The sequence below is a fragment of the Podarcis tiliguerta genome (genome assembly GCF_965153285.1).
Source record: "Podarcis tiliguerta genome assembly, chromosome: 7".
In the NCBI taxonomy this organism is placed as follows: domain Eukaryota; kingdom Metazoa; phylum Chordata; class Lepidosauria; order Squamata; family Lacertidae; genus Podarcis; species Podarcis tiliguerta.
In genome coordinates this window covers 55,805,163-55,817,324 of record NC_139540.1, presented here as the reverse complement: position 1 = coordinate 55,817,324, position 12,162 = coordinate 55,805,163, and the positions used below count along the sequence as shown (strand labels likewise).

Genomic DNA, 12,162 nt, shown 5'->3' with positions numbered 1-12,162 from the left:
AAAATGATATATTTAGCAATTGGCCAGCTTCAGAGAAAGATGAGAACTACTTGTGCTCTAGTTGTCTTTCTTCCTGCTTCAGCTGTCTCCGTCAAGGGAGACATGTTCTGACAAAGTGTGAAAGGGCATCTCAAAATGATTGTGCCAGTGAACTAAGACAGCCTTTCCCAACCTGGTGCCCTCTAGATATTTTGAAATACAGCTCCCATCAGGCCCAGCCGCCACAGCTGATGGGCACAACATCAAGGAAGGCTGATCTATTTTACCAGTAAACTAATCTGTCAAGAAGTACTATCAAGGTTAATAGGGGTCTCTACCAGAGAATCCTGCAGATGTTGGATTCATGGGTTATTCTAAGTCAGCTACCGCCCCAACATAAAAAGGTACTCATCTGTAACCTTCTGAATATGATATGGCAACAGTGTTCGATTACAACTGGAGAGGATTGCTCTTAATAACAACATTAACAAAATAGAAGAGGAAAAACAGGTGTTAGAAAAGTTTTCAAAACCAAACAGAAAAAGAATGAAACTCTTGAAAACAATCCCCCCCCCCAATGTATTGCGCCATTTTAAAAAGAAACCATCCTGTAGTACAACATAAAACATTTTCTTAAGGAACTAAAAACCAAAAACACAAAAATACCGGTATCTATAGTAGAGTAATTCTCAAGCTGGGTCTAGAAACCTCAAGAATTATAAGGAACGGTTGATAGAACTGGGTATGTTTAGCCTGGTAAAGAGAAGACTGAGAGGTGATATGATAGCCATCTTCAAATATCTAAAGGGCTGTCACACGGAGGGATGGAGCAAGCTTGTTTTCAAGTTACAAGAAAGGAGATTCTGAGTAAACATCAGGAAGAACCTTCTGACAGTAAGAGCTCTTAAAACGCGCAACAGTCTCCCTCGGGAGGTTGTGGACTTGCCTTCATTGGAGGTTTTAAAGCCAAGGTTGGATGGCCATCTGTCATGGGTGCTTTAGCTGAGATTCTTGCATTGCAGGGGGTTGGACTAGATGAGCCTTGAAGGCCCTTCCAACTCTACAATTCTATGATTCAGCAATACTGATTACACTTTTGGTAAGAAATTATCAGATTACTTATTCTGGAACAGCCTCGCAAAAGCCTCACAGTACTGTTAGTAAGGGGGGGGGGGAAGGTAAAGAACCCCTAGGCGGTTTAGTCCAGTCAAAGGCAACTGGACTATGGGGTTGCGGCGCTCATCTCACTTTCAGGCCGAGGGAGCCTGAGTTTGTCCACAGTTTTCTGGGTCATGTGGCCAGCATGACTAAACCACTACTGGCGCACGGAAACGCCATTTACATTGCTGCCATAGCGGTCCCTATTTATTCACTTGCACAGGCATGCTTTCGAACTGCTAAGAAGTAGCAGTATTTGTCAGGGGGGGGGGGGGTCATACTCTAAAATCTCTGGCTGATGCCAAGAATTGTAATGTCCATCAAATTCAAGAAGGGTCAACTTTGGGTATTCTTAACTTTTTGAGGAAATTGGTTTGGAATGATTGCAATGCTAGATAGTTTTGCAAACTATACTTGAAACATACTGCAATTTTTGGTCATCCTAAACAAAAGGATGAACCCTTACAACATAGTGACATGAATTTGTGATACATATGCCCCGTCTCAACATTTGTTTTCTGGAGCTCTGTGTTTTAGTATTATTTTCCCATTGCTGATTAGCATCTTTCCTCAAAAGGTCAGCCTAGGACAAAGTAACATTTAAAGTCATCAGAGGCAATCATCTTGATTGCTATACTTTAAAAATGTTCAACTGGGGAATGTCCATTGAATATCACTTCAATTTATGACCTCATTAAGTAAATAATCTTCTCAGTTCAAAGCCATGCTTTAGTCTGCAACATTGGCATTAGGCCTAAAAGGTCATGAGGGTTGTTTCAGTTGCAGGACCTTGATGATGAAGAATTGAGCAATATATATAGGAAATGACATCTACAGCAGGGATTGGGAAACTCTGATCCTCAAGATGTTGGTAGATTACAAATCTCTGATCAGTAGCCATGTTGGCTTGGGCCAATGAAATATGGAGTCTACCAACATCTTGAGGGTCACAGGTTCCCCTTCTCCAGTCCAGCGGTTCTCAAGCTTTTTTTCCTAGGCCACACTTTCAGAATAAAAATTTGCTCATGTCACACCTTTTTTTAATTGATAAGAAAGAAATACATTGGAAAACAAACAACTCCTATAAGTGCTTGATTTATAACATAGAACACAACTACTTTATAATATGATCACGGGACACCAAGAAAGTATAAACCCAAACAGCTACAAAAGAACATGTATCATTCCCCAAATATAATTATAAACAAACCTCTTACCTACGTACCTTATGTATATAAATCCCATGAGAGGTGTGAGCTTACTTTTGCCAGGTAATCTTATTTATATTAGGTCTAATTTGAGACAAAGAAACTCTCATCTCATCAATATAAAGAAGGCTTTCTCTTTTCTCATCTTTCATATTTGTCAGAGTTTAAAAACCCTGTTCACAACAATATTTCACGGAGAACTGTAGACTAGCTCATGCTCTTGAAGAGAGGCATGGATACTGTTTCTGGTTGTATAGCCAAAAATATGAGTTTCTTTGATTGTCCCTGCCACACTTGGCATCCTCTCCTGCCACACTTGGCAAATTGCTTAAGAATAGTCATTGTGGCTAGTGCTGTACAGGGTCCTGCAATCCCAGTGTAGGCAACACCCTCATGAGATAGGTCCTACTCTAAATTGTCTCCCTGGGGCCATCTGTTCAGCCTCAATGTGTTGCCTTTTATGTGTATTTTTTGTTCTCTTCTCTTTGCATAACAAGGGATTGGTAGCAGCCTGTGCAAGGCCGTATAGTGTATCAGCACTTCTCTGAAGCAACTGCCTTGTTCTCCACCATCTGAGCTTTCCTCAGAAATAATTAAGTCTCTAGATGCTACGATGGTGGAGAAAACTTCAGAAATGTAAACCAAACATAACTATATGCAGCAATTTATGTGTAAAACTTCATATAGCCTTAAACTATTAATACACTCAGTGTGCCCCAGAGATATGTTATACCGTTTATACTGGAGAGAGGTTAACTTAAAAGCTGGAAGTATTTCTTAAAAAAAGAAGAAGAAAGAAACACACAAATAGAATACATGCAGAACTTTTTTTTAGGTGGAATTTGGGAGATCATCTGTTCTCTTTCACTCTGATGTAGATTCAAGTACTGTAGATACTACTGAACAGGAAGAACGTAAAAGATTCATACCTGCACCATAGTGGTTCACAGATTACTGGGGCAACTCTTGAGATACAAACAACAAAAATTAATAAATAAAAATGTCCTTTATAGGAACAGATCCACTGCTTATCCTGATTTACAGCAAGCTGTGTCTTCCTCCTCCACTAGCCAGGGTGAACAAAAATAAATTTTCAATGATAAATAAACAACAATTTAAAAACAAATAAATCTTTTTAAAACATGCTAGATCAGATTTTTTTTTTTTTACTTTTAAAATTCTATCAAGTTGCTACAGGATGCAGATATAAACTCTGCAGTGCAAATACATAAATTCTGCAGATATAAATATTCTGTAGTGGATAATATAACATCTCTATTTAGTTGCAAGCAGATATGTTCTACTTGTTATGGCAAGCAATATGTATACATTGGGATGCCCTACTCAGTACAAAAATATAAATCAGAAATCTGGAAACTTGATTTCAATCAGAACTTTAAACTGTCCCATTTTCTTTGGGATTTAAGTCAATAACTTAAACTCCCCTGATTTAAATCAATATAACCTGATACTAGCTTCCCATAAATCAACACTGAGAATGGCCATGATGACAGGGCAAGGACGCTCAATGACAAGAATAATACAGGAAATAAAACAAAAGCAAAAAAAAAAAAAAAAATGTTTTTCAAAGCACCCAATTGTCCTGCCATTTAGCAAACTGTAAACTGAGAGCAGATCAAGCCTGCCATCTGGATATTACTCTTATTATTTCCATCAGGCAGCTCTCATTAATTTTCTAAACCCATTATGTCATACTCAAACATTAAAAAGTGGGTTCCTTTCTCTTTGGGGCTGTCACCTTTTTAACCTGCACTCAGTTTTCCAGTAAGAAGCAGCACACTCTAGATGCAGCAGAATCCTGTGTAGTTCTACTCAGAAGTAAGCCCCACTTAAGTTCAATGGGACTTGCTGCTAGGTAAAGATGCACAGGACTATATTCTTAAGACTCCAGTCCTATACACAGATATCTGGGACTTACCAATGAATAGACCATGCCTAAAACTGCATTGGCAATTGCAAGCAACGATCTATTTTAAGACTGCATATATTTAAGCTAATTAATATTTAAGTTAATTAATGTGTGCAAAAAAGCAGCAGGCTGAGACTCTTGAAGAGATTGCAGTTGGCTTCCTGAGTTCAACGCCTTTCTGGAGGAGCCAGAAGGACAGAGCTACCACCTGACTGTTCAATCTTTTCTATTCTATCTTGGTTAGGTTTGCAAATAACACTAATGTTAACAAATGCTAATGTTAATTAATGCAAGAATAGTATTTTTCTCCTTTTTAATTTGCTGTTGTAGCTGAAAAGCAACTAACCTCAACTGATGCTATAGGCACTAACCAATAATGTCCCCATTACTCCTACATGGCTCACTGAGGCAATGGGTAAGCCAACGAACAAAACTGCACCTTTTCAGGAGCTCAATACTGTGGGCTGGATGCTACGAAACTACAGACCTGCTACAGGACAATGCTAACTGGAATGCACCACAAAAACTGCCAATTATTACATCTACCCCCACTCCAGGGGCCTCAAGAAACTAGACAATATAAGACCACCCTGAGACAACAATCAAGGATGAACTGGGATTTTATGTCAGAACAATCCTACATCATCTAGTCAGAAGCAATCCTCGTTTTCAGTGAGCTTACTCCAAGATTATAGAATTACAGTCTAAATGCCCATCTTCAAAGGTTATATGAAACACAAGGAAAAACTAATTTCCTGATCTTGCATGAAAGTAATTCTTTCCCTCTCATCATTCCACTTACCTTGCAAATAGGGGCAGGGAACCTGCGGCCCTCCAGATGTTATTGGACTACAACTCCCATCATCACTGACCATTGGCCATGTTGGCTGGGACTGATGGGAATGGGAGTCTTGAGGACAACAAGTTATCCACCCCCATTCTAAAGTATTGCTAACTTTTTTGGGGAGGGGAACAATACCACTGTGTTCCCGTTGCTGTTATATTTTAAATTATATTACATGTTTGTTTATTTGATGCAGTCTTTCAATCTTATATTTTACTGCATTCCAATTTTTAAGCCATATTCAGTTCTGAAAAATGACAGGTTTACCTTTTTTTTAAAAAAAAGAAATGAAAAGCTCATTCTTGATACAAAACATATCAAGTGAGAATATTCTGTCTCAAGGTGTTGTGAGCTCCATGTTTTCTCATCTGAAATGTACTGGTATGAAAAAGAAAACTAATTGAAAAAAAGCGAAAAAACACCTGAATAAAATTGTTTTTTCCATTCCACATGATTAGGCACAGTGTGTGTAAATTCTGATGCATGTTCTCTCATTTCTGCTGTCATTCGTTGGCATTTCCACCAAATAAAATGCATTAACAGTGCAAGGGTAGACTACCAAAGGTAGCTGAACCACTGCAATCCAATGAACTTATCATCCTTGCAGGATGGACGTGAGGTCAGGGGACCATCCTTTTCTGTTTATTGTGTGGATGCTGGTGGTGGGACTGTTAACAATTTTCCTCCCACTGGGAACAAGAGGGAAATAAAATATGCCAGTTCCTGAGCTGGCATAGATTCATCTCTTGTTTGGTTCTGTGTTTTTTTGATCCAAGCCTCCTCCTGGTGTGTCCTTAGAATACCCCAATGTAAGTAGAAAAAGACCCATGCATGTTTCCGCAGCGGTAGTTAGAGAACATCTAATATCAGGTCTATCTCTCCAAACTTGGAGAAGGAGAAGCTTTCTTTGGGTGCTGGATCATCATATCAGGGGCTACAGGACTGCAGGATATGGCTAAAATCCTGTACTGCATCCACTTTCTGGGAGGAAGGCTAATTGAACTTAACAGGGTTTCTTTTTGAGTAGACATGTACAGGATTGCTCTGTGAATCGTACTCAGGACTTTGTAAAATAATAAAAAAATATATAAATGGAGAGCTAGTGTGGTGTCACCAGAAGTCTGAATGATCACACATAAAGTGTTGGATCAGGCTAGGATCTGCTCAGCCACGAAGATCACAGTGACACTTTGAGAAAGCCACCATGTTTCATCCTAACCTACAGTGGGAAAAGAAACATAAAATAAAATTATGCCCACTGGCCTGGGCTTCTTGGGAGAAAGAGGGAGATAACTGGGAACAAAAAAATAAAAAATGAACAAATAAATTTTGAATAACTTTCCATAAAAGGAAAATGTCATTTGCCAATGGATCGACAACTGTGAAAATACACTGGCTGAGGTAATAAACAGATATTACCAACTGAAAGATGTTTTGTATCATAACATGGAAAACATTTCCCCCATATACTACAGAAGGGGATATATATCTTTGTGAGATCCAACATACTCTACAAGCAAAGTCTGTGGAAACATCAAGGAGCGTGAAAATTGAGATGCAGGTACAAAGTCAAGACTGCTTGCTATAAAAGAATCCTTTTATAGCAGGGGGTCTTGGGGGAGGGGGATATGCATTAAAAACACTTGGAGAAACTCTCTTAGCGTAAAATGGCACATGAAGTCAGATGGAAGTCAACTGCTTTCTTGCAGCTTAATTTTAATCTCATCTCTGAAACTGAGTCTAGACTCATTTCCAGTTACACCATTGTCAAATCAGAATGTATCATAAATGATTAAACAGGCAAACTTATGCCGCAGTCCTTTACACCCTTACTTAGCCCTATGCACGTTACTTCTGAGTAGACCTGCATAGGACTGAGCAGCCAGGATCCTCTTTTTATGATAGTGGTATGAGTTTGGGCTGAGGGGAGTAGGCTGTATGCTGGCAACCCTTCTAATCTCTGGATCCAGCAAGAGTTACAAGTGTTAAAATATAAGAAAGGATTCAAGTTCCTGGTGAGGGTACAGATAGGAAATGGGCCATTAAGAAATGGGCCTAGGAAATGGGCCATTAAGGTAACAAAGGAAGTGGCTCAGCACCAGAGGCAAAATGGGTGGGGCCCCTCCCTCCCTCAACTTGTTGGTAGTTAGAAAGACATAGGGCCAGAGTAGAGAGTTGAGTGATAGGCGCTAGAAGCTAGAAAGGGGTGGGAGTGCGGACAACAAGCAGAAAATGTTTGATTTCTGTTTGAATCCAAGGCTGTGACTATGGGAGCAGCAAGGCCCTCTTGGGGTGTTAATGCTGTGATCCCCTCCATCACAGGTAGGATATACAGTGGTACCTCAGGTTAAGAACTTAATTTGTTCTGGAGGGCCGTTTGGGTTAATAAGAAGTGCCTGCAGCTATAAAACAGGAGAAAGGGGGCTGGCGAACATTTAACTATCCAGTGTTAGTTTTATATGTAATTCATACAGTGGTACCTCAGGTTAAGTACTTAATTTTTCCAGAGGTCTGTTCTTAACCTGAAACTGTTCTTAACCTGAAGCACCACTTTAGCTAATGGGGGCCTCCTGCTGCTGCCACGCCGCTGGAGCACGATTTCTGTTCTCATCCTGAAGCAAAGTTCTTAACCTGAAGCACTATTTTTGGGTTAGCGGAGTCTGTAACCTGAAGCATATGTAACCTGAAGCGTATGTAACCCGAGGTACCACTGTATGTGTAGATAAACCATGTATCATAAAGATACCATCTCCACTGACCCTCTTTCTGAAGGAAACATGATCCCTGTGTAAGCACCTGGAATATTGCACCACTCAAGAGTTTGGGGTGGCGTGCAACTAATGTCGTAATGACACTGCTTGCCTCTGCAGGTGGCAACTTCATGCAGAGAACAAATTCTAAGAAGCTGCTTAAACCAAGTTAAGGTCTCCCTTAACTGTACCTGGGCTTGACAAAGACAAAAAAAGGGCTGCGTCTTATGTACACATACACCAATGTACAGAATAACTGAAACAAGTTTATCCTGAATATAAATAAGCAGCTGACTTTATGCTTTCAGCTCTTGAAAGATTAGCTCTTACCATTTACAAGGCTCTCTCAAACAAAAACAAAAGCTCTCTCAAACAAAAAACAAAAGCCTCAAAACAAAAGCCCAAGTCCTCTTTGTCACTTAAATTTCAAATGAGACCTTAAACAATGGACACAAGGGAGCTAAACTACAAGCATTAGATTCCCGACAGAGATGAAATCTTAAATTATATTGTTACACACAGTACAGTGAACACAGTGCATGCAACCAGAAAGTATATTCTATAAATACTAAGCATAATATGCACAGTATTTTGGCATCTAGTTTTTAAGTGAAAACACCATAACCCCTTGTTGAAAAACATACTGAGCTCTTCCGTTCTAAGGATGACTGATTTCTTCTAAATTTGATAAAAGTGAAGTTTTATTCTTAAGGGTCACTTGGTTCATCCATGTTCATCCATACATTATAAAATGCAGAGGCAGATTCACTTTAGGAAAACAAAAAGGCACTTTGATGACAACCAAGCCCAATTATCTGAAAGCCAAAACAGTGATGATCAATTATAGCTTACACACATAGCGTTCTCCTTCTAAAAATAAAACCCACTAATTTTTCATCATGCAACCATGTTGTTTGGGTTTTTTTTACTAATCTTTGATGCATATCACACTTATAAATTATAATTGTAATTTATTTACCTATCACAGTTCCAGGAAAACCTACTTTCATATGGGGGTAAAGTGGGTGCCATTTCCCATGCTGGCAGTTACTTAGTACCAATAATTTATCTTATGGATGGAGGAGGTGATGAGAACCTGACAGCAACTTGGCTCTGGGTCACAGAAACTACAAGTCACCACCCATCCCATACGAATTCAAGACCACACTAAACATACCATGCAAGACACGATGATCTATTCTAAACCATACACACCTTGGTCCTGCCACTGAGCAGATTGAGTAAAGTGAGGTCTGGACTTTGGAGGAAAAAAAGAGAAAGTAAGCAATCTCACTTTTTGGTTCTTTTTTGTTTTATGCCCTTGTTTATTAAGCCAGAATGCAAAATATCAACTATAGCAGCTCCTGAAGTTTGCTTTCTTCCTGCCTAACGAGGAACGGAGGCCAGGCATTGAGAAGAAAGAAAGGAGACTCACTCGACTTATTACATGTGATGACCCATTAGGCTGATAACAGGCGATGCACCACAGCATTCCATTTCAGCAGGAATCTGAGGAGTTCAAGAGGAAAAATAGCAGAGAAAGTCCCTGCCAACGGCTTTACAGACAATCTACGCCACCCAGTTCCTTGCACCCGGCAAGAAGGAAGGGAGCACTTGGGGTTCGCTTAGAATCTTGGTAACCTAAAAAAAGCAGGAGGCGTTTAGATGCTGGAACTGGTGCTCTCTTTGAAATCAAGTTGGACCAGATCTCATGCACATATCTAGCTCCTTTAGCTAAGCTACGGCGCTATCCTCGCGCTTTAAGGCTGCAATGCTACGAGGTCTTCGCCGGGAACAAGCGGCACTTGCACCCGAGGAATCACGCCGCAAGGCTCGGGCTGCACGCGGAGCCCTTTTTCAACGGATCTGACCAATTCGCAGCTCCTACCCAAACTTCCCGCACGCCTCGGCGCCGGCTCCTTGGCTCGCTCACCTCCACTTTCCAGCAACTCTCCCGCTTAGCTCCTTCCCTCGCGCTGCCAAGCCGCTCGCCAAGCCCCGGCAGCAACCAAAAGCGGACTTTCCCCTCTCTCTCTCCTTTTGCCCCGCGGATGGATAGGAAGGAAGGGACGAGGCTGCGCGCTCCCCAGCCCAGGCTCCTTGCGACGCTTCAAGCCCCGGCCAGCTGCACCCTCTCGGCGGCGCGCTGCAGGTGCTTCCCCAATCCCGTCCGGGCACTAATAGCAGGAAGCCGCCCTGCCGGCTCGGAGGAGGCTGCCCAGAAACGGGGCGGGAGAGCAGGACGCCGCGCCACCTCGCCTCAGGCGCCGCCTTCTGCGCGCACACTCGCTTGCCGCTAGAAGCCCCGCAGGAGAGGCCGTCGGGTGCAGGAGCGGCGCCTACGTCGCGCTTCCCGGAGGGGCGCCTGGCCCGGCATTGCCGCGCGTTTGGGCGGGCTGCGGAGGGCGCGAGCGCTGCGTGCGCCCCAGGAGGCCGGCGAGGGCGGGAAAGCGGGCGGCTCGCTCCTCCCGCGCGCCCTGAAGGGGCTTTTTTGGCGCTTCCCCCGCTGCTGCGAAGTCCTAAGCAACGAGAAGGAAAGCGCCTCGTGAGCCTAGCACTGGAGGGTCTGAACTTTTCTGGACGAGCACTCAACGTGTTGCAGATATGAAGCATAAGAAACGGCTCCTCATTGTCCACACCCATAAAAATATTCAAACTTTTACTGGCAGAACTCATTGAAATAAAGCAGAAAACATCAAATGAAACGGGTCCCAAATATACATACGATGTCCAGCACAGGCTTAGCATCTTACAAAATATGAAAATGATCCAAGCTGATCTAAAAGCAAAGGTCTCTCTCCCCCCCCCCCCCCAGCCTGCATATCAGCCTCCAGACTGTTTACTCTCCCTTCAGGAGAGCTTTTACACATTCATTGAGTTTAGGAGAAAAGACTCAAAAGGCAATTCCCTGCAAAATGGAGGTTTTGCAACCCAGTACCTCTCACATGATCTCAGGTTACAACACTCACATGTTAGCTAACAGAGAAACAACCATCAGTTAGTTAATCATTAACCTAAGGAGATTTCAAAGTGCTCTTCCTCACTTTCAATATAGCCCCATGGGGGGGGGACCCCACGTTGAACGTTTCCCCCAAAATACATTTAGTTATTTTTCATTTTTGTGTCAATTAAACCATTATACAGTACTTAACACATGCCCAAATAAAAGCAGCCACAACATGACCATATACCTTCGCCCTGCCACATCGAACAGGAAGCCATGACCAATTTCCTTCAATCTCTTATTTCCACCTGACCACGATCCCGTCGCTTTTAGTTTTAACACCTGAGCCTGACAGGCCCCACCCCATCCCCAATGCAGCAAGTAGTTCTACAGATTTTAAATAGACTTTTCTTTCATAAGAGACTGAATAAAACAATTAGTCTCACTTGATGCCGCTATGTTCTCGCCTTCGTGTCACAAGCGCGGTGGCCCCAGACTCTGCAGCTCTCTCAACTGCTTTCCCACCACTCTCAAAGTCAGCTTATACAACACACCTGGAGAGTTCGTGCTGCTGTGAGACACAGTCCTCTGAGAGTTCAAGCGGTTGCAGGGCATTATCTAACAAGCAAGAGACTGGGTCTGCGTGTTTTTCAATCGTTTATGAAATGCTAAGTAGGTGCCTATGACCTTTCGAGGTATTACAATTGGCATTCCAGTTCTAGCTAAAAGGAGTCAGCTTTTTGTACCATTCAACAGGAACAACTCCCTCCGTTGCACTGGTGAACCATATCCATTAGCTCGTCCATTTGTGCGATTTCTAAAACCTTGAAAAGCCTTTCTATAATGTAGGGATGAATCACATTTCCTGCCAACACAATTTTTGCAGCCACCGTTAGTAATAACTTGCAAAATTACTTACAAGTTATTACCTTCAACATACAGTAATTAAAATCAGTACGGAAACATCAAATTTCAGCAGTATTTATTCCCACTGTCTGGCTTTTAAAAATCTTCTCTTTCTCCTGTATCTCAGCCTGTTCTTGATCATACCATAAGGGCTGCTTATTGTTCTCAGGTTTGGAATCTTTACCTCCTTTTGCCCATAGTCTTGTCAAGCAAGTCTTGCTGTTTTCAGTTGGTAAATATATTGAGTATTTCCTCTCTTTATTCTAGAGCCACTACTGCAAGTTTAGTTCAATTTCTTGTTATTTCCTTCACTGCTTATTAGAACATTCTACATTTGGGTCTTCCTGTTTCTACTCTTAAGCCACTGTCTTAAAATACTCTTGCTTGGTTGATATTTTCTGCTGCTCATTCAAATATTTATACTCTCCTCTCCTCTGAACTCC

The 12,162-nt window shown here is 41.9% G+C and overlaps 1 protein-coding gene across 3 annotated transcripts in view; it reads right to left on the bottom strand.

Moving 5' to 3' along the window:
- Positions 1 to 11,436, bottom strand: part of KCNG2 (potassium voltage-gated channel modifier subfamily G member 2) — a 50,875-nt gene extending 39,439 nt beyond the window's left edge. The window contains exons 1-2 of one of the 3 annotated variants that reach the window (XR_014513273.1): positions 9,803 to 10,533; positions 9,305 to 9,510 (exon numbers count right to left, since the gene is read on the bottom strand). The gene's annotated coding sequence lies outside the window, so the exon portion shown is untranslated. Of the gene's footprint in view, positions 1 to 9,304; positions 9,511 to 9,802; positions 10,534 to 11,259 lie in introns of those variants that run through there. The other 2 variants (XR_014513272.1, XR_014513274.1) reach the window with 2 other exon arrangements.
- Between the last annotated feature and the right edge of the window lie 726 nt (positions 11,437 to 12,162).